This window comes from Leptidea sinapis, chromosome 4 (assembly GCF_905404315.1).
Source record: "Leptidea sinapis chromosome 4, ilLepSina1.1, whole genome shotgun sequence".
Lineage (NCBI taxonomy): Eukaryota > Metazoa > Arthropoda > Insecta > Lepidoptera > Pieridae > Leptidea > Leptidea sinapis.
Window position 1 is genome coordinate 12,274,598 of NC_066268.1, and position 23,952 is coordinate 12,298,549.

General features: G+C 36.1%; 2 long non-coding RNA genes and 1 pseudogene across 3 annotated transcripts; all 3 read left to right on the plus strand.

The window, feature by feature from the left end:
* The first annotated feature begins 7,493 nt into the window (after positions 1 to 7,493).
* On the plus strand, positions 7,494 to 8,575 carry LOC126980066 (uncharacterized; annotated as a pseudogene).
* Positions 8,576 to 11,001: 2,426 nt separating this feature from the next.
* On the plus strand, positions 11,002 to 15,780 carry LOC126979949 (uncharacterized). Of its 2 annotated transcripts, none has more exons than XR_007732921.1 (4): positions 11,002 to 11,016; positions 11,350 to 11,902; positions 12,143 to 12,335; positions 12,965 to 15,780. It is a non-coding gene; the product is annotated as an uncharacterized LOC126979949 (long non-coding RNA). The 2 variants fall into 2 exon arrangements; XR_007732920.1 differs by having other exon boundaries at positions 15,634 to 15,780.
* Positions 15,781 to 20,305: 4,525 nt separating this feature from the next.
* On the plus strand, positions 20,306 to 23,667 carry LOC126979953 (uncharacterized). Its single transcript, XR_007732926.1, has 3 exons — positions 20,306 to 21,095; positions 21,298 to 21,438; positions 23,657 to 23,667. It is a non-coding gene; the product is annotated as an uncharacterized LOC126979953 (long non-coding RNA).
* Positions 23,668 to 23,952: the final 285 nt, after the last annotated feature.

A 23,952-nucleotide genomic window follows, 5' to 3' on the forward strand; every position in this document is an offset into this window, starting at 1 on the left:
TAGTGGTGGTCGACCGATTCTGCATGAAACCATGTTGTTCAGGTATGAACGTAGATTTTAGAGAGCTGTAAACCTGAGTGTGAATAATACGTTCAAAGATTTTGGCAAATATACATAGCTTGGAGATAGGCCTGTAATTTTTAATGTCATTTTTATTTCCATTTTTGTATACAGGAGTAACGAAAGCGGATTTCCAAATTTTAGGTACTATACCTTCATTAATTGATCTGATAAAGAGTATTGTCAATGGTTTAACAAGGCTATTGGAACAAGAGGATATAAATAATGGGTCGATATGATCTGGTCCTGATCCTTTTGTAAGATCAACTGACTTAAGGTATTTCCTAACTGTAGAATCATCAATATATACGGTGCTGATAGTGCTGCTATAAACAGAAGGACAGTGATTAACTGTATGTGAGCTTTGATGAGGCTGTGACGTGGGAATGAGGAAATTAGACTGAAAGTATTGAGAAAAGAGATTACATATTTTAACACCTGTATCAGCTACATGACCCTCTAATGTTAATGTGGATGGTAGGGAATTGGAGCCTTTTTTATTTGATTTTACGTAGGACCAAAATAGTTTAGGATTTGCAGCAATAGAAGTTTCCATAGTTTTAATGTAATTCCTATGACATTCATCCTCCAATTCCTTAGCTCTTTTCCGTAGGATAGAAAAGGAAACATAATCATCGGTATTGCCATATGTGTAATATTTATTTATATATTTAAATTTTTCTTTAAGTATTTTTTTCAGAAGTATAGTGTACCACGGTGGAAAAGATTTCGTATTTATATATTTTTTCGGTATATAGTTATTAATTAAGTTATATAAGTGATTATAGAAACAGTCCACAGCTTCATCCAAGGTCCCACAATTTAGACATACATCCCAATCGATCTCTCTAAGTGACGAATTGATATTTACATAATCACCTGATCGGTACAGATATTTAAACCTAGGGCTAACCTTAAGTAAATCAGTTTCACTAGGAGTTAATGATATAAAGAGAGACTTGTGATGAGCATCTTCCGGTACTAAGGGGTCTAGACAGGTTTTAACGGATAAGGTATTATTACTTAGAATCCAATCTAGTACTCGGTTGTTGATATTATAAAAAGAATTGAACTGCCGCAAGCTTGCTTCTAGTAAAATATCAAAAAAATATATTTGCGCGTCTCCCTTAATACCTGTGGGATCGGGGTGATCATCATTATGGTACGTAGTCCATTGGATATCTTTCATATTGAAGTCCCCCGCAATAATAAAAATGTCATCAGGACAGATATCAACTACTAAGGATAGTTTATCTGTAAAATTTGATAGCTGAGAATTAAAATTGTAGCCAAGATGTTCATCACATAAATAAAGTACACAGAAATGTATTTTGGTCATACCACTCTTAGATTTTATCATCACCGTGACCCACAAGTCTTCGGCAGATGAATTCCATTCAGGCTGAACGACAGCTGTTAATTCACAGCGAACTGCAATTAAAACACCTCCTCCGTATAATTCCTTAGTAGCTGAGTAATTTCTGTCTCGTCTCCATACTGTATAGCGATCATCAAATAATTCGCTATCGCTAATACTCTCTAACAACCAAGTTTCCGTAATAAGTACGATATCATAATTACTTAAAAAAAGGTTCCGTTTAAAAGCACTTGCTTTAGTTCGAAGCCCCCTTGTGTTCTGATAATAAATTTTTAAATTATTAATAGCCATTTGATATTAATAATTTGAAGCACAATTATTACATCTAAGCTTAAGAAACCTACACCCTTTAAAGAACATTTTATAACATTAGTGACTACAGTTTCCAATAAAAAAATTATGATAATAAAATAAGCAATAGGAGTAAGTAAAGGTATTATTGAGCAATACACGTCCTTTAAGAAATTTACAAACGACAATTCACAGTCAATATTCAGAATACGTCTTGAAAATGGGATAAAATATTGATGAATGCAAATATTTAAGCATATAATATATCTGAGAAAATATAAAATAACAAAAATGTATTTGAATAATGCAAAGGTGTAGAAGTTAGTTACTATTATACAAAGATAGTTAATTGGTAATTCAAAAGTACGCACAAATTTAATTATTATAATATAAAGAACAGCACTATCTAAGTAAGATGCAAGCGATAATAGTCCCGAACTATGCAAAGCGCTCGCAAAAATGTGCCATAAAACAACGCTGTGTACAGCGAAACGGTGTGATAAATGCGTGTTACCTGATTGACTTACGTGCCGGATCCGTCTGCACACATCACTTCGACCGGTCTTGCGATAACAAGAACAAAGGACATCGGATCTGTATGCATTTTTCAAGCTTCTTGCAGTGAAATATAAGTGTGTACTAAATATCGTAAAGAAAAAACAAATTAATAAGTGTAATACTAAATACATAAAGTTATTATAAAGAAATACGATATTAATTATTAAATAATTTTCCCTAAATCCTTTTCTTCTTTGATAAAAAACACGGGAGATGTATCGGACTTTCGGGCCATTATCTTACAATGTCTAACCCATATATAACGAAAGTTCTTCTCCTTTGCTAACAATTTTGCTTTACTGAGTAGATTTTTATAAAATGGAGTCAAGTGGTCGTTAAGGTAGAAGTTACCTGGATTGTCTTTGTAACCAAGATCCGATAGCTTGTTTGCTTTTAGTTTACGAGCTGAGGCGATAAGCTCTTCTTTCTTATACCGGTTATTAAACGCAATTAAGATCGGTTTCTCAGTGTTGGGTGACCGGGTCGGTAAACGTGCGATATAGTTGATTTCACTTCTTTCCAAAGGTATGTTGCACAACAGGCCAATCTTTTCCGCTATATCGTATAAATGTTCGTTTCTCTTAAGTGGTATGCCCCGTATCTCCACGTTATTCGCCCTTGCAAACTGATCACGATCATGTAGCTCCTTTGTAAGTCTAACCACCGCCTCCTTTAATGTTGGAACCTCACGAACCACACTCTCAACGTTCACTATTCTGGACTCCAAGCCCTTGATAGTTCCAGAGAAGTCACCGATCAATTGGTGTGCCAGTTCTAATGAGTCCTTTAAGTTATTAACGTCATCTCTGATGGACTTAATATCCACCGCTAAAGAGGACAACGGTGCCAGTTTAACCATAATATTGTTTAGTTGTTCTTGCATACTGTCCAGTTGAGTGGGCTTAGGCGAGCTTCCACCTTTGCAATATGTGCACCTCCATGCAGCTCGACGCTCTGGTCCAAGTTTGCGGTACCCGGTCTCCGATATACCCGCACAGCTATAATCGAAATTACGCTTGCATCCCGCACACTGTACTCCGTCATTTAAATCTTTTTTACAAGTATCACACTTCATCACTTCGACAAAAACTTAAAAATGTTTGTAATAAGAGTATAAATTATAAACAAAATGGTATTGAAGATGAGTTAATGATTGCATAAACAAAGTGATTAACAGAGGAATTGCGACACTATTATTGTATAAATAAGGTTCAGTTTAAGTACACTTCTTAGGACACCGACAATTGTACTTATTAATTGAAGTTCTAGCTAACTAGCGTAGCAAGTAAAAAGTAATTGTATTTGATAATTTAACTTTTAGCTATTAAAATTAATAAATGCAATTAGAGAAATAGACACTTATACCTAGTTAAGGTACTTGACTTTGTGTATGTGTAAATTGTGTTTTTAAGTTAGTTGTTATTGTTATTATTCTGTGAATTTGACATTTATTTTTCGGGACAACATTGTACGGTGATGTAACTTGTGTATTCATCAAGAATGTGGTGGACATTTAGAAAATTTGAAAATTTACGTTTCCATTATTATTCTAATGCGCAATATTCAATTTAAAGTTCAGTTCAGAGAGGTATCCCGAAATAAAAAAGTGTTCCTATAAATGAACATAGTGAATTTAAATTACGTCGCAAATTATCAAACGAATCAAAGGTAAAGCCGACAACTTGCCGCCTTCGCACATCGTTCCGGGGTCAAGGTAAGTTGTCTATATAGACTGTTAAATTTTACTACATTTATTTGAATATTTATTTTGTTTGAAAATTTCACTTTTTCAATTTAAAGTTTTTAATTATATAATTAATTTTGCGATGGTTCTGTGGACTAGTATTCCTTTTATTTTTATTTATTTCATAGGTATGCAGACCATACTGTATATAAATCTCGAATGTTTGTTTGTTCATAATTCTAGTAAGTATCTGATTTCTATATTTTTTTCAAATTATAATTGCTATTATTTATGAATTTATTTAAAAATACATAAATAACAGTATTATTTTTATAATTTGATTTAAAAAATATTAATTTTTTAGTTAAGGTAGGGTTAGCTATTTATATTTAGGTGATTTGCGTGAAGTAAAACAAATACTGTAAGGATGAATTATTCATTTATTATTAATGTTATAATGAAATATTTTTAATCCCCAGAATGAGCTTGATGGAAATATTTCTTACATGGATCAACGCATAATGCAATATTACAAATTTCACATACGTATTTTGAACACTTTTCTTGGTTGCGCGTACTGCAGAATCTGCAACGTTTGAACGTCGTCAATTTTAAAAAATGTTGTCCTCGCCGACTCAACCTTATCCCGTCAGGCACTCCAAAAGCTCCGCCTTTCTTATTTTTGAACAGCACTGGATCTTGTTTTTTTAGTGATAGATGTGCTGACTTCAGACTTCTCGCCAATCGCAATCTAAAATCCCGGTGTATATTTTGTCGGGTTTCATAATTGTACCAAATAATCCTAAACCAAGATTTTTTATTAGACCTGCGACCAATGCTATAGGAGCTGCGGAAGTTATCGAAATGATCTACTCCACCCATGTGTCTGGTGTATTCTGCAATTGCAGATGGGCACATCATGTCCTGTTTTGTCCGTCCTTTTGGGTTCTTTGGATTATTTCAGTCCTTTTAAGATCTACTGCAGTGGTAATTACATAAACGTCTTTTTGTGTCTCCATTTTATAACCACTGAAGGAGGGCAAACGCGGATGTAAATTCACCTGGTGCGAATTTATTTTCTTTGATCTGTTGTCGCTCTTCCGGAGTTCGAACTTTTTGAATAGCCAAATTCTGGGGAGGACCTTTACGCTGCATCCGAACAGTTGCAATCGCGAAAAGTCCTCTGTTTTAAAGGCATTCCATGAGAGCTACGGATGAAAAAAAATTGTCAAATACCAATAGTGTATTTCTTGGTAGCCCTTGACTTAATTTGTTTATGACTCTATAACCCAGCCCTTCTTCGGTGGGTTCCATATCTTTGCCTACGTATATGTCGCTTTGATAGACATACCCAGTGTCAGAATCACAACGGAATCATGCTTTGAACACCCGTTTTATTTGGCATATATTGTTTTTTGCTATCACGTCCCTTGAATTTAATCATGCTTTCGTCTATAGACTGCTTTTGTGAATTGGTTGCATTCTCCTGAAACGTCCTGTTTAGTATGGTCAGCATAGGTCTTATCTTTTGTAGTTTATCGTGATATCTGTGATTACGGGGTAAATGAGTTGTAATATCACATGCGTGTATGTTCTCCTGAAGTTTTTTGAATCGTTTGCAAGTCATGGTACTACTAATTTCAACATTGTTGTAAAACGGATCAGAATTCCAATATAGTTCAATATCTGGCAATGGGTTTAGGCCCATGAGAATAATTATTATAACAAGAAATGCTATAACTTCATTTACGTTAGTGTCCTTCCAAAATTTGCTCCGCTTTACTGCTGCATATTTATTTGTATACAATACAATCATTTCAAAAAGTTCTTCTGGAAATATGTTATTGAAATAATGAATAGGAGTACTTCTATGATCATATTCTTTAGTCACTTCTAAACCTTTGCTGAACTGAGGTTCCGCCCCATTTTCTGCATTGGTGGTCCATATTCTGTTTCGGGATTGTAACTGAGAATATGTTGGAAATACAAAAATATCACGCACTGCTAAATCAGCATTAGCAGACAAAGAAGGCAACATTTCCTCATCAGCAACAGGAGCAAGGATTTGAGAAGGAGTGGCAGAAGCACGGGCTTGAGAAGGACCATGTAAAGGCGGCGGCATCTCTTCATCGGCGGCAGAAACAAGGGCTTGAGAAGGACCAGGTAAAGGCGGCGGCATGTCTTCATCGGCGGCAGAAGCAAGGGCTTGAGAAGGACCAGGTAAAGGCAGCGGCATCTCTTCATCACCGGCAGAAGTAAGGGCTTGAGAAGGACCAGGTAAAGGCGGCGGCATCTCTTCATCGGCGGCAGAAGCAAGGGCTTGAGAAGGACCAGGTAAAGGCGGCGGCATCTTTTCATCGGCGGCAGAAGCAAGGGCTTGACAAGGACCAGGTAAAGGCAGCGGCATCTCTTCATCAACGGCAGAAGCACGGGCTTGAGAAGGACCAGGTGAAGGAGGTGGCATCTCTTTATCAGTACCTTCCAATATACGTAACAATTGGGCGGATGACATACCTTGCATGTCGTCCAACAACATATCTATTGATTTGTGTACATAATCTGAAGTTGCACATTCTTCATCCTCTTCATCATCTTTTCCAGGATATCTTCTATTTCGTTATCTCTAAGCGACGGCAGCCAATGTTGAAAAAAAATAAAGGTGCTCATTTCTGGGTTTCTAGAGAATAGATTTTGCAATAGAATCCCGATTTTAGTATAATTTGTGTAAAATAAATCTTAATCATGGGTAGTTTTCAGTAAAAAAAAAATATTTTGGAAATCACAAACTCCGTCGGGTGAAAAGTCTAGTATAAAAAAGTTGGTAATTTGAACAGGCAATGGATATATTATAGCCCACAAAATAATACGACCCAACAGGCTGTGGTCACATGTTGATGTTCCCCACATTATTTGCCTTATTTAGACAATTTAGCAAGAAATCAACTAGAAATAATGTAAACCTTGATAGAAAAACTCAAAATCTGTAATGTATCAAAAAATTGCACGACTTATCTTTCTTTGTTTCGCCATAATCTAAATAAAACTTGCACAGTCACAAAAAAAGAATGCCGTAACAGACAGTCAAACCTCAAACGGCTGTCAGTGTCAAATACTTTCGGATACACTGAGTTTGCAAAATCGGAACCACAGAGTAAATATTTATGATCAAATTATGATAGATTATGGGCTTTCCGCTACCAAAACCTGGCTACGGCATCGAAAAATCTGTGTGGGAAGCATTCGTCCGCAGCCTGTTAAAGGGTTAAAATAATGCTATCCACTAAAACAATATTGTCATGTATGTGTTTAGGTTGTCTATGCGCCACGAATTAAAAAGTAATTATAGAAATGTCAATCGTCCATGACAGTTGGAGAATAGACTTGTTTGTTGATTGAGCGTTGTCAATTTTACTATGGCTCCTGATCTAGAAATCCTGAAGGTGTACCTGAGGTCTACATATACAACAAACTGACGAGGAGTCGTGATCGAATCGGCATCTTGTGCGAACAGAATTGGTGACAATGTCGGTTGGCAAGATGGACGCGTTCGATCGGCACAAGGACAATTGGTCGACCTATATCGATAGACTGGAGCAGTAAACGACGTGAAAGACGAACGAAAAGTACCGTTACTGATCACGGTAATGGGAGCTGAAAGCTATGATCTACTGGTGACACTATGTACCCCGACTAAACCATCACAGAAAACGTACTCAGAGTTAGTGACGCTCATGCAGGATCATCTGCAGCCTCGGCCGAGCGTGTTAGCAGAAATATATAAGTTTCGGCAACGTAAACAATCTAAAGTCGAAAGTATAGCCGATTTCATAGCGGATTTGCAGAAATTGACAAACTATTGTGAGTTTGGTACGTGGCTGGAGCAAAGTTTACGTGACCAGTTTGTCTGCGGGCTCTATAGCGAGAGCATACGATTACGGGTGTTTACGGAAACAGATTTAAAATTTTCAAAAGCCAAGGATTTGGCAATTGCGATGGAGGCGGCGGAAACAAACGCGGCAGCTGTAGAAAATCGCGGCAGAAGTGACAACATCACCCCGTGCTTCGTGATGAGCAGTGCCTGTAAGAGAGGCCAAGGTTTTAGAAAATGGCCAGAGCAGACGAGAAACGAAGTAAATGGTGCGAGCCTGAGCGAACAACAAAGAAAAAAGGTGTCGTCGGGACCAGCGGATAACAGCCAGCGACCAGGTCAAGGACATACGAAGTGCCGGGCGTGCGGAGGCGGACACGCATCAGAATCGTGTAAATTTCGGTTATATGTGTGCCGTGTTTGTAATCGAGAAGGACACTTGTAGAAAATGTGCCCCAAGCTGACGAACATTACGGAACATAACTATGTGGAGGATGAGTATTCGGAGGAGGAAAAAATATATGATATAGAGGTAAATCTTTCCTTTGTAAAAAATGATAACCTCAGTAAATATAAACCATTTCTAATGACAGTCAATGTTAACAGAAAAGATATTTGTATGGAGGTTGACACGGGTAGTACGATATCTTGCATTAGTTCAGATGTGTATCATAAATACTTTGCAAACTGTGAATTAATACCTAGTAATTTAAGATTAAGGTATTATACAGAGTAGACTGTACTTACACTAGGTAAAATTAAGGCTCTTATTAACTACCAGGGCAAGTTAACTTCACTGGATTTGTATGTTATTGCTAATGGTAAGAGAAATTTACTTGGCAGGCAGTGGCTAGCAGAATTGGAGATAAAGTTGTCTACAGAACTGGAAGTACCAGAAGCGATCAATTATGTTAAAATGACAGAAAATTTTAACATATCCAATTTCAGTTCCAGGTTTAAAGAGGTGTTTGCGGATGGTTTGGGAAGATACAACGGCGGGCTGGTGTCATTGCAGGTACGGCCGGACGCGCGTCCCACTTATCTGCGCGCACGCCCGGCACACGCTTCTCGAGTGCTAAATAGCGCTGAAAAGGTTTACTCGCAAATTGAAAAAGAGGCACTTTCAATAGTGTATGGGGTAAAAAAATTCATTAATACTTGTACGGTCGCAAATTTGTTCTGAGGACCGATCACAAGCCGTTGGTAACAATATTCGGTGACAAGACTGGAATTCCAGTGATGGCGGCCAGTAGGATGCAAAGATGGGCCATCATATTAGGTGGATATCAGTATGATATCGAGTATGTACATACATCAAAGAATGGAGCGGACGCCCTGTCGCGGTTACCACCGCACAGACCGGCCAGTCAGTCACAACAGCAGGAAGAAGTAACATATTTAAATTTTGTACAGGATTTCTTACCAATTACCAGTCAAGAGGTAAGGAAAGCAACAGAAAAGGATACAGTTTTAAGACAAGTTTTAACAAATATTAAGGCTGGTTGGTCATTATATTGTCAACAGGATGAATTGAAACCGTTTTTCGCGCTTAGGCAGGAGCTGTATGTAGAAGGCGGTTGCATCATGTGGGGCTATCGTATGATTATTCCACAAATATTGAGATCAACTATATTGAAAGAACTGCACAGCAGCCATCAGATATTGACCGGGATATAGAATCAGTCAGTCTATTGTGTATGGTTTGTGCAGCGGAGGGCTCAGCGCCTCCACGAGTAACATCTCAGCCCTGGCCATTCTGTTCGGAGCCTTGGTCTAGACTCAATATAGACTTTTTGGGCCCCTATGAAGGCAAAACCTTTTTTGTTCTGATTGACTCCACAACGAAATGGATCGAAGCTTTTTTGATGGCTAGGACAACGGCATCCGCAGTTATCAAGATATTGCGAGAGACTTGCCAGGTTTGGATTGCGAAAAGAAGTCGTCTCTGATAACGGCCCGCTGTTCACAAGTCAAGAGATGGATTATTTCATGAAATTAAATGGAATACTACATACCTTTACACCACCATACCATCCAGCATCGAATGGAGCCGCGGAAGGGGCAGTCAAATTATGTAAGAATGCTATTAAAAAGGCGATCAGAGAAAAGAAAGACGTAGAGGAAACGTTGCAAACTTTCCTTCTAAATTATCGTATCTGCGAACACAGCACTACGGGAGAAACGCCCGCCATGGTCTTACAAATACGCCCCCTTCGGTCGAGGTTGGACTTGTTGAGACCGCACAGTTTAGTAGAAAGAAAAGTGCAGCACAGTCAAAGGAAACAAATCGAATCAGCAAGAGGAAATCAGGCAAAACAGATGATAGAAGGCGACCCCGTATGGATGCAGGAATTTAGCGGAAGGGATAAGTAGGTACCCGAGATGATCTCTAAAGTGACAGGATCTCGAAATTTTCTAGTGACTAGGGAAAACGGTACCACATGTAGTAGGCATTTAGACATATACTGTATTCCAAATGAAGTTCCGTCAGACGACAGACCGGAGGTCTGTCGCCCTCGCGCTCTCCGCGCGCCGCCCGCCCGCGTCCGCAGCCCGACCCCGCCCGAGGTGACACTAGCCCCCGTTCCCATTGTCTCGAAGCGCATAAGGAAACCGTGCGTTACGGTTTCGAATCTGATTAATTAATCGTGGATTGTTATATATGATACACTATTATGTAGTTATAAGTTTATTTTGTTTGTTACTAAAACTAGTTAATGCTTAATAAATGGTCCACTCCTACTAAGCAGATGATGATCATATGTGATCTTACAGAGATAACTTTAGAGCTCGGCGAAACAGTATTTAAATAAATATTATACATAAGTATTAGTTAAGAAGGGGGATGTCATGTATGTGTTTAGGTTGTCTATGCGCCACGAATTAAAAAGTAATTATAGAAATGTCAATCGTCCATGACAGTTGGAGAATAGACTTGTTTGTTGATTGTGCGTTGTCAATTTTATTGTGGCTCCTGATCGAGAAATCCTGAAGGTGTACCTGAGGTCTACATACACAACAAACTGAAGATGAACCATAAAATCCATAGAAAAAACAACTACAATACTATAAAATAAAATGAGAAATATTAGACTACCTTACAGTCAATCAAATTATTAGGACAATATGATGTAGTTACAATAATTATTGTAATTTTTGGAGTCGGTGTCAGCTAAGGTAGGTTCGTAACTACCTACATACATATTTATAAGTGAGATGGCTTGTGTCGCACTTGTGCGACGTGCCGAGGTGAGACCGGTAAAATTATTCACTTAGTTGAATAAATAATAACTACATCTTCAAAGAACTGTTTGTTTACATTTTATGTTATTATTTGTGTCGCATCTAAGTAGATTGAAGAAATTCTCGCATGCTTATTTAGTTCCCATGAATCTTTTGGTCCTGTTGCTTTTATCCATTTTTTTTAGGATCTAAGGAAACCTTAAATAGATAATTCTTCATTGCCAATGTTCTAAATAAACAAAATTGACATATGACATTTCATTGCAGTCTGATGGATGAATATGAACGTAGTGTTTAAATTCTCTTTGGATGAATATTTCAAGTGTCAAATCTCAACGAGCTAAGGAAATAATTTGTTTTTTCAATAAATTTTAATAATAACATATCGTCTTCAATATATTTTGAACACGTACTGATAAGATGTACATATGAATTTGAGTTGAAATATCCCATAATTTTGTAAACTATCACAATAAAATTGAATTTCTCATAATAATAATTATAATCAAAGAAGAATTTACTTTATTCAGTTTCAAATTGAACTCTGAGCCTTTCTTGTTACCTTATACGGTTAGTGTTTAAATTTTTTGTTATAATTATAAAGCATTAACAACGGTGGTATTGTAATTTAATAAATTACTTATACAAAGAAGATATGCCGATTAAATCGATCTCGGCAAGGAAACGACGACAACGAAGACGAGCAAACATGCCAAGCAACGAAACAAGCAAAGAAGAAGGTTCACCTGCACAGCATAGCCCTGTGAGCCAATCACAAGTTTCTAATAAAAATAACCAAAGTGGAGATCAAGGATCACAGGTGGGTCATTTCTATATATATATATATATATTTAGAAGTAAGTTCCTATACACATCATAGAGACTGCAAATACTGCTATAAATTGTATTTGAAATGTCTTATAAAAATGTTGTGTCTAGTTTCCCGCAGCTATATCCACTGTAATCATATTATATTTGTATATAAAATATATTTTTTTTAAAAATGTTTTTTGTTACTGCAGTATATACACTCAAAGAATTTTACTTTTTTAATTTTTAGCCTTTAACCAGCGCAAAGTTGCAAGAGTTAGTCCGAGAAGTTGACCCAACAGTACAACTAGATGAAGAGGTTGAGGAAGTTTTGCTTAATTTAGCTGATGACTTTATGCATGCTGTGGTAAATGCAGCTTGCTCTGTTGCTAAGAAGAGACAAGCATCTGCTGTGGAGTTAAAGGATGTTCTACAACAATTATGTAAGAAATACAATTATTTTTTAGGGTTCTGTATCTAAATGAAAATCTGTGTTATCAGGTTATATCTCAATAATACTGAGTGATAAGGGCCTAAATTTTTGACAGAGACTATTGAGATTTAACTATTGCAAAAACAACAAATAATCATAATATTTCAGGTTAATACTATATGGGTACCTTAAAAAAATGTGTGTTCATCTTTCTAAAAGTCACCTATCTCTCAACATCCAACAGGTGTTCGACCGTGTTTGGCCTAAGGGGCCAACTTAAATAATTAACTGCCACGCTCATTATACCATTTATTATCTTTGTACCTCACAGGTTTTCATTATACAGAGTAGTTTTGTGAGAAGGGCCAAGTCGGAAACTACGAGTCTTAGAGAAAAGTCGTGAAAGGAGTCATGCCCTCGATTTATGAGAAAACAATATCTGACTATTTAGTTTTTTTAATTTCTTGAACTTTTGATGGAAATCGACCTGAATGATTTTTCAAAAAAATTACATCCTGTATTATTGAAGCAATGGACTCTGTTGCTGATAAGGATCAAACTTAGAAAAAATATGTATCGAGCGGTACCGGGTGTAACACAAAGACTGTCTTGAACAACATCCTAATGTTTTACTTACAGAGATGCTACAAAAGCCAGTGGTTAAGCTACTGAAACGTGACCACAATTATAAGATTGAGGGGCGGCATTGACCGCTCCACTCTAACGTCATAGATCCTTCAACAATTCCGCTTATGGTCTTGGTGACCGATTGCAGAAAGACCGTCGCGAGACTACATTGAAGTCGGAGTCGAAAGTCAATTACGATATAATCACAGTCCACGTTAAATACGTGGATGCCGCTTCGTTAGCTGAGTCCTGACTCGAGGGGCAGAGCAAGGTGGCCTATTGCTATGTTTAGAAGTTTTTTAAATTATCCGGACTTACCCTGTCTAATCCAGGGGCTTGCATTCAATATATGCCAAGGAATAGCCTACCTACCATATTTAGAGTCTAATTAATATACCTACACTAGATTCCAAGATAATTCAGATAAATTTAGTTCTTTTATTCTATAATCGAAATTCTATTGAACACCCAACCAGTAAGTTTTTCGTTACGCGATATACTAAATACGTAAAGTAGGCAGTTCCGATAATGCTTACTGAGGGCTAGTAGAATACGTTCACTTTCTATAACAAAATTTATTTGTCAAGGTAATACAACCACAGCAAAAAATATACAATTACTATGTATATTGTTCTTAAATATGACCATCGCAATTTGTCATCTTTAACACATCCGGGGTAGGCAAGATTATGACACTTCGAAATGACAACCGCAGCTGTCACGAAATAAACCAATGAAAGAAATTATACCTACATTATGATTTATGAGTCATATTTCGTCGGGCGCCGTACGTAACACACGGATTGTTAAAGTATCGAGTTATAACAATTATATTTAAATAGTTACCTTGTGATTTAGTGGCTTAAACTTTGAAATTATTAAAGGAAGTGTTAGTTCTGTGTAATTAACAAATAAACAGTGTAAATAAAAGTTTATAACAAGTATTTTACATCGAATAGACATTATTATTTCAATTATAATTTTACGAATACCCTCAATATTCACGCTAAAGTTAATTTTTGGACTTGGCGCGTAGTTATTATATTTAGTTGCCGTCCAGTGATATTTATTCATTCTTATTATCACCACTCGTTTTTATATAAAGTTTTAAACAACATGCTAGATTCACCCAATATCCTGAGCAAAATAACATTAAACATACCGAGATTAGGGTCAAGAAGCAAACACAAACTTTTCTATCTACCCACCGTAAGAACTAACGTTGGCAGCAACGCGCCACTATATCGTGTCTGTCATTCATTAAATAATATTTTGGAGACATCCGGGGCTGATCCACTATGCGATAGCCTCATAGCATTTGAACGTAAGGTATTGCAACTATAGTATAGTGATTCTTTAATTACTTACATCATATTTTTTTATTACCATATATATATTTTTTTACTATCATATTTTTTATATACTGTATAAGTCTCTGTGTTATATAAGTGCCCAATAGAAATGATTCTCATTTATGTTGTGTGCACCTGTAATTGACTCATACACTGGAACTATTTATGTGCAATATTTAAGTTTAAGAGTGTATTGTGTATGTGTTGTTGGAGCACCTTTAAATAAATAAATGAGTAATTATTATTACGTGTCTCGTTCGCTTAGTGTCCGAGTTTCAACCTTATTGCGCTCCCATAAGAGTTTTGACGTGATTCATGATTGTGAGATATAAAATATGACATTTCCGGAAATAAAAATATATTGTTTACTAATCAACAATGACAGCGCCATTTTTAAGTTGTTGTGTTTTCTTCATTCGTGTACTTATACGGGCGTGAATAATTAAGCTAATTACATTAGTTATTAGTTTTGTGTTGATTTGTTTATTGTTAATTATATTTAGTGTTTATATTGGAAAAAGAAGTTGCTGTTTGTTTTGTGTTTAAAATAGGTAACTAGTAAGGAATTAAAACATAATGGAGGAATTCCAGTGCCTGGATTGTGGCGAAAAAACGTTTTGTTTACATAAATTAGGTATGTATCCTTTTGCACAATTTTCGTTCGTAGATAAAATAAAAATTGTTTCTCTTTATAGACCAATGCAAAAATATTAGTTTAACTCAACAAAAAGGTAAAATTATCAATTTATTGATCCCCTGCTGTTTATTTTCTACAACGAAAACTGTGTGGAATGATACTGGTTACGGTGACTTGCATAATTTGACAAAATTGCTAAAAAACACGATCAATCTGACAGAACGGCAGAATAATGTTGGTAAGTGAACTTATATTTATCCTTATACCTAACAGGAACAATTTTTTTTATATTTTCGAGTGCCTACCGCGCTGGAAAACCAATGCACGTCCCTGCCTGTATCCCAAGTTACCCTGATGCATCTTATTATATTCTAGGAAATAAGAGTTTTTTTTTGTATGAAATTTTAATACAACCTACTAAAAATTCACAAACAAGCTAAGAACAAAATAATTAACTCTAAAATTAAATGCATCGATTCGTTAAGCTTCTAATAATAATAATACAGCCACAAATTAATATTCGGATAAAAATTGGGCAGTGTAATGCCCTAACCGCCTAACGGTTAGGGCCTAACTCGTCATTGGTTGCGGCAGAAATGTCGACACCATGCCAGGGAGACGGCGCCTTTTATAGTCATCTTCACCCTCGACACCTGTCACTTTCTACAGTATAATGGAATATATAATTGCAGAAATACAATCGAATGTGTGGATACCTGGATTCGGTAACGACGAGCTGCGGCCATACAAAAGAGCAGCGGTCACCGAAGCTCAAAACAGCGAATTGTGAATGAATCCGGTAGACCATGAAAAAATATTAAATAAACATTCATAATATTCTTTTCGTTTTACTTCTATTTCATTACTTATATGTATAAATGCCAACTAAACTTATGTACCTACCAAGTAGGATAACTACAGCATTATTTTGACGCATCGGTATAAATATGATGCCATCCTGGCCAGTTTTATTTAACAACGGAATTAAAATAATTATTGGCATTAAATTTTTCAATATTTGCAAGATAATGAACAGTCGGAATCGTAAATAAGGCTTCATATTTACATTTAAATAAATCAAGCTTTGGAGACCGATGTATCGGGTAATGAATCGATTTATACCTCAAATAACTTTTTACCAAACAAGGGAGTGGCTTGTTATTCCAATAACTTGATGATTCAATGAGATCCGTGAGAGTATTTAATTTGGTTATCAAGGGGCTTTTTGAAAATTAGAAAAACTCGAAAAAATAGACGATCAGACAAAAACTGGCGCCTTAAATAAAGCGGGGGTTCGTTACACTCTACTTGTAAGGACTAGATTTCATGGCTCCAGTTATTATTCTCATAGCTTTTGATTTGATAGAATCTAGTTTTCTTAGACCTATAAATTACAGGGTTCTAACAAGAAGGTTCCGTAATCAAGGATACTCCGTACTGTAGCATTGTAAAGTAGCTTCAGGGAAAACGGATGTGCACCCCACCAAACACCAGAGAGGCATCTCATTAAATTAAGAAGCTTTTCACATTTAGTAACTACGTATTCACAATGAGCCATTTCTGTCAATTTTGAATCTAAAACCATTGCCAAAAACTTGACATGGTTATTAGTTGGTATTCGACGATTATCTTAAAATATGGAAATTGTATGATGTAAACGTTGACGCGTGAAGATAACTACCGAACTTTTAAGAGATGAAATGCTGAGACCATTTTCATCCATCCAAAGTTTTAAATATTCTAAGGAATTTGATATTCGGCTACATAATGAACTAAATGTGTTATATTACTAAATCATCAGCATATTGAAGCATGTTAATAGAGTTCGGAAGTGAAGATTCCAAGTCATGAGTATATAGGTTAAAACGTATCGGACTAAGTACAGATCCTTGTCGAAGTCCTTTCCACACAAGTCTACTTTGATCCCGTTGTTGGTCAAGTTTTATTGTTCTACCTGACAGAAGGTTTATAATAAAGTTAGTTAGAATATCTGGAATAGCAAGTTTATTCATTTTATATTGAAGAATATGCTTGACATTATCATAAGCTGATTGCAAGTCTAAAAAGACTGCAATAGCATCAGCTATTGCAGTCTTTTTTGACTTGCGACGATTGGCTTTTACACGTAATGAATCATCATTACGTGTAAAAGCCAATCGTATATCTGTCGTAAAAGTACCCACACTATCCAAAGTGCTCCTACCTTTCTTGAATCCAAACTGTGATTCGGGTAGTATTCCACGATTTTCAATGAACCATTCCAGACGATTTTTTACCAAATTCTAAGCAAATTTTGCGATTACAGGTGATAATGCTATTGGGCGATATGATGTAGCATCATCATTCGGTGACTTGTCTGGTTTAAGAATGTGAACAATAATTTGCGATTTCCAAGAAGGCGGAACATTGCCCGATACCATTATTTTATTAATTAAATCCAAGTAATACTGAAGAGAAGCTTCACTAAGGTTTGCTAAAAAAGAATATGGAATACCATCTTCACCTGGGGCAGAGTCTTTGATCGAAGCTAAAGCACTTTGTAGTTCTTGCATAGTGAAGGTAGAATTAATGATACATTGGTTTTGGAAGATGTACGAAGCAATATTACTTTAAAAAAAGGTTGTGTTCCGGAACTGAAGGGCGAGCTATACGATCCAGAAGTGTTTCGCTTAAATTTGGAGCTAATGATATAATACGATTATCACTGATACCATTTCTAAATCGTTTTATATTTTGCCAAACAATAGATGGATTAACATGAGGAGAAATGGATAGGCAATTTTTTTTCCATCCCTGCATTTTTTTTTCTTTTAGTAGTTTGCGTGCACTTGATATAGCATCAGACACGGCGCTTAAGTTCTCGTCTGACATGTCTTTATTGTACCGTTTCTCAGCCTCTTTTCTTAATTTAACTATTTCAGTACATTCTTTATTCCACCAAGGTGGAGTAAGGGATACGGCGACTAGGTGACTTTTTCAAAGAGAATGTTTCATCTGCAGCTTAAAGTAGTGCACTTGTAAATGCATTGCTAAAATCATTAACTCCATGCGATAAATTGGGTAAATTCGAAATATTAAGGTCTACGGCACTTTTAAATTTATCCCATAATTTTTCATTTTTGAGTTTATATTTCAAACGTGGCTTTCTGTAAGAATTTTGTAAGTAACGCGAATCATTAGTCGGAAATGAAACAACAATTGGGAAATGATCACTTCCATATGAGCTTGATAACGTATGCCATACATGAAGTTAAACTTGGCGAAGAAAGAGAAAGATCTATTGCACTAATATTTTCGTTTGGTTATGTGCGTCTGGTAGGAGCACCAGAATAAAGTATACAAATATTATGAGAATCAAGTATGTCTAACAACATTTCACCACAATATGTAGAGATAGAACATCCCCAAGAAATATGATGGGAGTTGAAATCTCCTATGGTTATAAAAGGACGAGGAAGACGTGCGATAAGACTGTTAAAGTAGTGAAGAGGTGAAGAAGAAGCGGAAGAAATATATACATAAACTACACAAATATTATTGATCTGTGCTGCTACCACGGAAAAATTACTATAGGTAGGAAGTGAGAGAGGATAGAAAGAGATAGTGTTTCTGATAAGTAAAGCGGCACCACCATGCCCATCAGACCTATCATCTCTTAAGCAAGAAAATTCGTGGATTTTAAAAGGGGAGCCTGGCTTAAGCCAAGTCTCAGAGAGTGCAAATAAACATGCCTTATACTTGTTTATTAAGTATATTACTTCAGATTTTTTAGAAACTGCACTTCTATAGTTCCATTGTAGAATTTTTTGAAGTACTGCCATTTTTAAGGGTTTCTGGATTGTTGAACATATCGATTATAGATGCAACGTTGTACGGTATTTTAATATTATACTGGGTTAATGTCTGAATGAGAATTTGAATGATATCTGATATTGGACAGTCATCTTGGGCTACAGGAGTGTGAAATTTTTTGATTATATTTTGATAAGCCTCTTGGTCATAACCATTATTTGATTTAGGGGGTGTACGACGATTTCTAAAGATAGTTTTCCTATACTTATGAACTATTTGGCTGTGACTGATGATCTAAATAAAAGCTATGAGAATAATAACTGGAGCGATGAAATCTAGTCCTTTGAATGCATTACAAGTAGAGTGTAACGAACCCCCGCTTTATTTAAGGCGCCAGTTTTTGTCTGATCGTCTATTTTTTCGTGTTTTACAATTTTCAAATAACCAAATTAAATACTCTCTCGGATCTCATTGAATCATCAAGTTATTGGAATAACAAGCCACTCCCTTGTTTGGTAAAAAGTTATTTGAGGTATAAATCGATTCATTACCCGATACATCGGTCTCCAAAGCTTGATTTATTTAAATGTAAATATGAAGCCTTATCTACGATTCCGACTGTTCATTATCTTGCAAATATTGAAAAATATAATGCCAATAATTATTTTAATTCTGTTGTTAAATAAAACTGGCCAGGATGGCATCATATTTATACCGATGCGTCAAAACAAAAGTCAGAAGATTTTGTAGGAGTAAGAGTTTATCATGCCCAATATAATATTGACCAAAAAATAAAATGCCCATCTAACACGTCAGTTTTTACTGCTGAATGTCTTGGCATCGCCAAAGCATTAGAATATGTTTTACTTTGTAAACTTCATAATAGTTTAGTTATATGTGATTCCAAGAGTGCTTTACAGGCTCTTTTGCGATTTCCCTTCAAATCAAAATCATTTTTTCCTATTATAGCAGACATTAGAAGTAAACTTTGAGTGTTCAACAAAATGTCTTTCAGTCACTTTTGTCTGGATACCTAGCCACTGTGGCATTATAGGCAACGAAACAGCCGATACACTTGCAATGAAGCTGTGGTGTGTGGTGACAAATTCCCTTTAAAATATATACTCAGGATTTGGCTGTTCTTTATCTCAGGGACTCCTGGGGTAAAGTCTGGGCAGAAAGTGGCCAATTTTAAGGCAAAAATTATTGCGAAATTCAACAAATAATTCCTAACAAGTCATGGTTCTCTCTTATTAAACTTGATAAAATCATTACCACCATATTGATAAGAATGCGCCTAGGACACACCACTTGTCCGGCCCACCTTGCAAGGTTTCATATTATAGATAGTCCACAATGTGAATGCGGACATGACTTTGGGGATCTGGATCACTTATTCTTTTCCTGTCCAAAATATGACCGAACTTCCTTTTTAGATAGATATTTGATTTCCATCCGTGTCCCTTTCCCCACTTCTATAAAAACCCTCCTGAGTTCTGTTTAGTCTATATTGTATATTGTACATTTCTAGATATATTTATAGCAATAATATTAAATTGTAAATAGTGTATTCATCTATTTTTTTTGTATATATTTATTTACCTTAACATTTATCTTAACCATATCAAAATTCTCGTGTTGTACATTTTTGTAACATGATTCGTTTCCCTACCTTAAAATAAATAAAAACACTGTGAAGTAAAACATACAAGAAAATTTGCAATGTGAATCGATGAAAGAAAACTTGAAGCTGGCGGATGCATGGAATGTGCGAGCCAGTCTCCAAAAAGGAGTGAAATTAAAAAAAATATTGTGTGTAAAAATAAAGTGTCAAATCCCAATGAATTGGGGAAATAATTTGTACTGATTTTTCCAATAAATTGTAATGATATCATTGTATTATATATTTTGAACACGTACTGATATTGTATACACATACATATGAATTTGAGCTTTAATTGTCCATAATTTTGTAAACTATCACAATAAATATAGAAATCCTCAAAACAATAATTATAATCAAAGGAGAATTTACTTTATTCAGTTTTAAATTGAACTCTGGCTTTTGTTGTATACTGTTAATGTTTTTTTTTTTTGAATAATTATAAAGCATTAACAACGGTAGTGTTGTAAGTGAATAAATTAGTTAAACATAGAAGGTATGTCGAATAATTCAATCTAGGGAGCAAACATGCCAAGCATCGGAAACATCAATCAAGGATCAATTCAATACGTTAATAACCCTTTGCAAAGCCCTCAGTTGCAGTCGACATCATTACAAGGTTCACCTGTACAGCATAGCCCTGTAAGCCAATCACAAGTTTCTAATAAAAATAACCAAAGTGGTGATCAAGCGTCACAGGTGGGTCATTTCTTTATATATAATTTAGAAGTAAGATCCTATACACATCATAGCGACTGCAGATACTGCTATAAATTGTATTAGAGATGTCTTATTAAAATGTTGTTTAGTTTCCCGCAGCTATAGCCACTATTACAGTGCAGTTAGAGCCTATTATGATATTTGTATATGTCATATATTATTTATTAAAAATGTGTTTTAGTTTGACTAGATGAGGAGGTTGAAGAAGTTTTGCTGGAATTAGCTGATGACTTTTTGGATGTTGCAGTAAATGCATCTTGCTGTCTTGCTAAACACAGACTTGCGTCTACTGTGGAGTTAAAGGATGTTCAACTACATTTAGGTAGGAAATATAATTTTTTTTAGGGTTCTCTATGCAAATGGCAAACTGTGTCATCAGGTTATATCTCAAAAACACTGAGTGATATTATATATATTATATTGATATATTATATACATATTATATTATATTGATAAGACCATCAATTTTAGACAGAGATCATTGAGATTTATCTATTGCAAAAACAACAAATAATCATAATTTTTCAGTTTAATACTACATGGGTACCTTAAAAAAATGTGTGTACAACCTCTCTATAAGTCACCAGCTCTCGACATCCAACAGGTGTTCAACCTAGTTTAGGATAAGGGGCTAATGGTTAAATTGAAAAATGAACTGCCACACTCATTATTCCTTCTTTTATCTTCGTATGTCACAGAACGCCTGTGATGGACACAAGATGATGCAAGATCAGAGTTACACAAAATTCAAGCTGGAATACCACAAGGCTCGGTTCTGGGACCAGTGCTATAATAATTTCATCTGTAACTTACGAGTAGCCCATGGAATTACATTTGCAAAATATGCTGACAATATAGCATTTGGGCACCGCAATAGTCAACGCTCCTCCATGGTTAACAAAATCAACTTAGATCCATGAATATCTTATAATACCGACTGCTAAATCCGAGATCTAGCGGTACCATGCTAATGTTTTAATTGCAGAGATGCTACAAATGCCAGTGGTTAAGCTACTGAAACATTACCACATATTATAAGAAGGAGGCACGGCATTGGCCGCTTCACTGTAACGTCATAGTTCCTTCAAATTTTGCTTATGGTCTTGGTGACCAATAGCAGAAACAATTAATCAAAAAAAAAACCGGTAGGCGATATGACAGATAACTTATCAAGGAGTTTGTTTATCGTCCGTTTAAAACAAAATATAAATTGTAAACTAATATTATTAATTTGTTCAGTATAAATTATTAATTTTTGTTTACAATTCAAGTAAAATTCAAATAAAATCATTATTTCGAACTAACAAAGTAATCTTCTAACAGTTTCTTCTCGCAAGGGGAACCTAAACTCATAATAGACCGTCTCGCGACTACAATCTACATTGAAGTCGGAGGTGACAGTAAATCACGATATAATTACAGTTCACGTTAAATACGTCGATTCCTCTCCGCTAACGGACTCCTGACTCAACTCTGCGCGAGGGGCAGAGCATGGTGGCTTATCATTATGTTAAGAAGTTGTTTAAATTATCCGGACTTTCCCTGTATCCCAAGTTACCCTGATGTACCTTATTATATTCTGGTAATAAGATAAAAAAGGGGTTTTTTGTAATGAATTTTAATACAACCTACTCAAAATTCACAGACAAGCTCAGAACTAAATTATTAATTCTAAACTTAAACACATCGATTCGTTATGCTTCTAAGAATAATGATCAAACGACAAATTAATATTCGAATAAAAATTGGGCAGAGTAATGCCCTAACCTTTTTTTTTAATGGAAAAGGAGGACAAACGAGCGTACGGGTCACCTGGTGTTAATTGATCACCGCCGCCCACAGTCTCTTGCAACACCAGAGGAATAACAGGAGCGATGCCGGCCTTTAAGGAAGGTGTACGCGCTTTTTTTGAAGGTACCAATGTCGTATCGTCCCGGAAACACCGCACAAGGAAGCTCATTCCACAGCTTTGTAGTACGTGGAAGAAAGCTCCTTGAAAACCGCACTGTGGAGGACCGACACACATCCAGGTGGTGGGGATGATATCCTAAATTGTGGCGTGTCGTGCGAAGGTGGAATTCGGCGGCAGGAATCAGATTAAACAGCTCTTCGGAACACTCCCCGTGATAAATGCGGTAGAAGACACACAATGAAGCGACGTCGCTACGCAACGCCAAGTGATCCAGCCGTTCACAGAGCACTGGGTCCCCGACAATTCGAGCTGCTCTGCGTTGGACGCGGTCAAATGGATCGAGCTGATACTGGGGTGCGCCAGACCAGAGATGACAGCAATACTCCATGTGTGGCCGGACCTGCGCTTTGTAGAGCGTTAGAATGTGGGCCGGCTTGAAGTATTGCCGTGCTCTATTGATGACGCCCAGCTTCTTTGAAGCCAATTTGGCTTTTCTCTCCAGATGGCCGCGGAGAATTCCGATACTAGACTTGAGTCTTCTGTTAGGTATAGAAACAGCGCCTTTTATAGTCATCTTCACCGTTGACACTTGTCACTTTCTATAGTATAATGGAATATATAATTGCAGAAAGACAATGGAATATGTGGATACCTGGATTCGGTAACGACGAGCTGCGGCCATACAAAAGAGCAGCGGTCACCGAAGCTCACAAACAGCGAATGGCTCTTATCCGGAAGACTATGAAAAAATATTAAATAAGCATACTTAATATTGTTTTGTTTTAGTTCCATTTCATTATTTATAACACAAAAAAATCATCAAATGAAATCATTTATTAATAACACCATGTTACAAGTCAAAAAGCAAAAATAGGTCAATTTAAAATTCAAATTATCATTTTACATAGGTAGGGAAGTCCTACC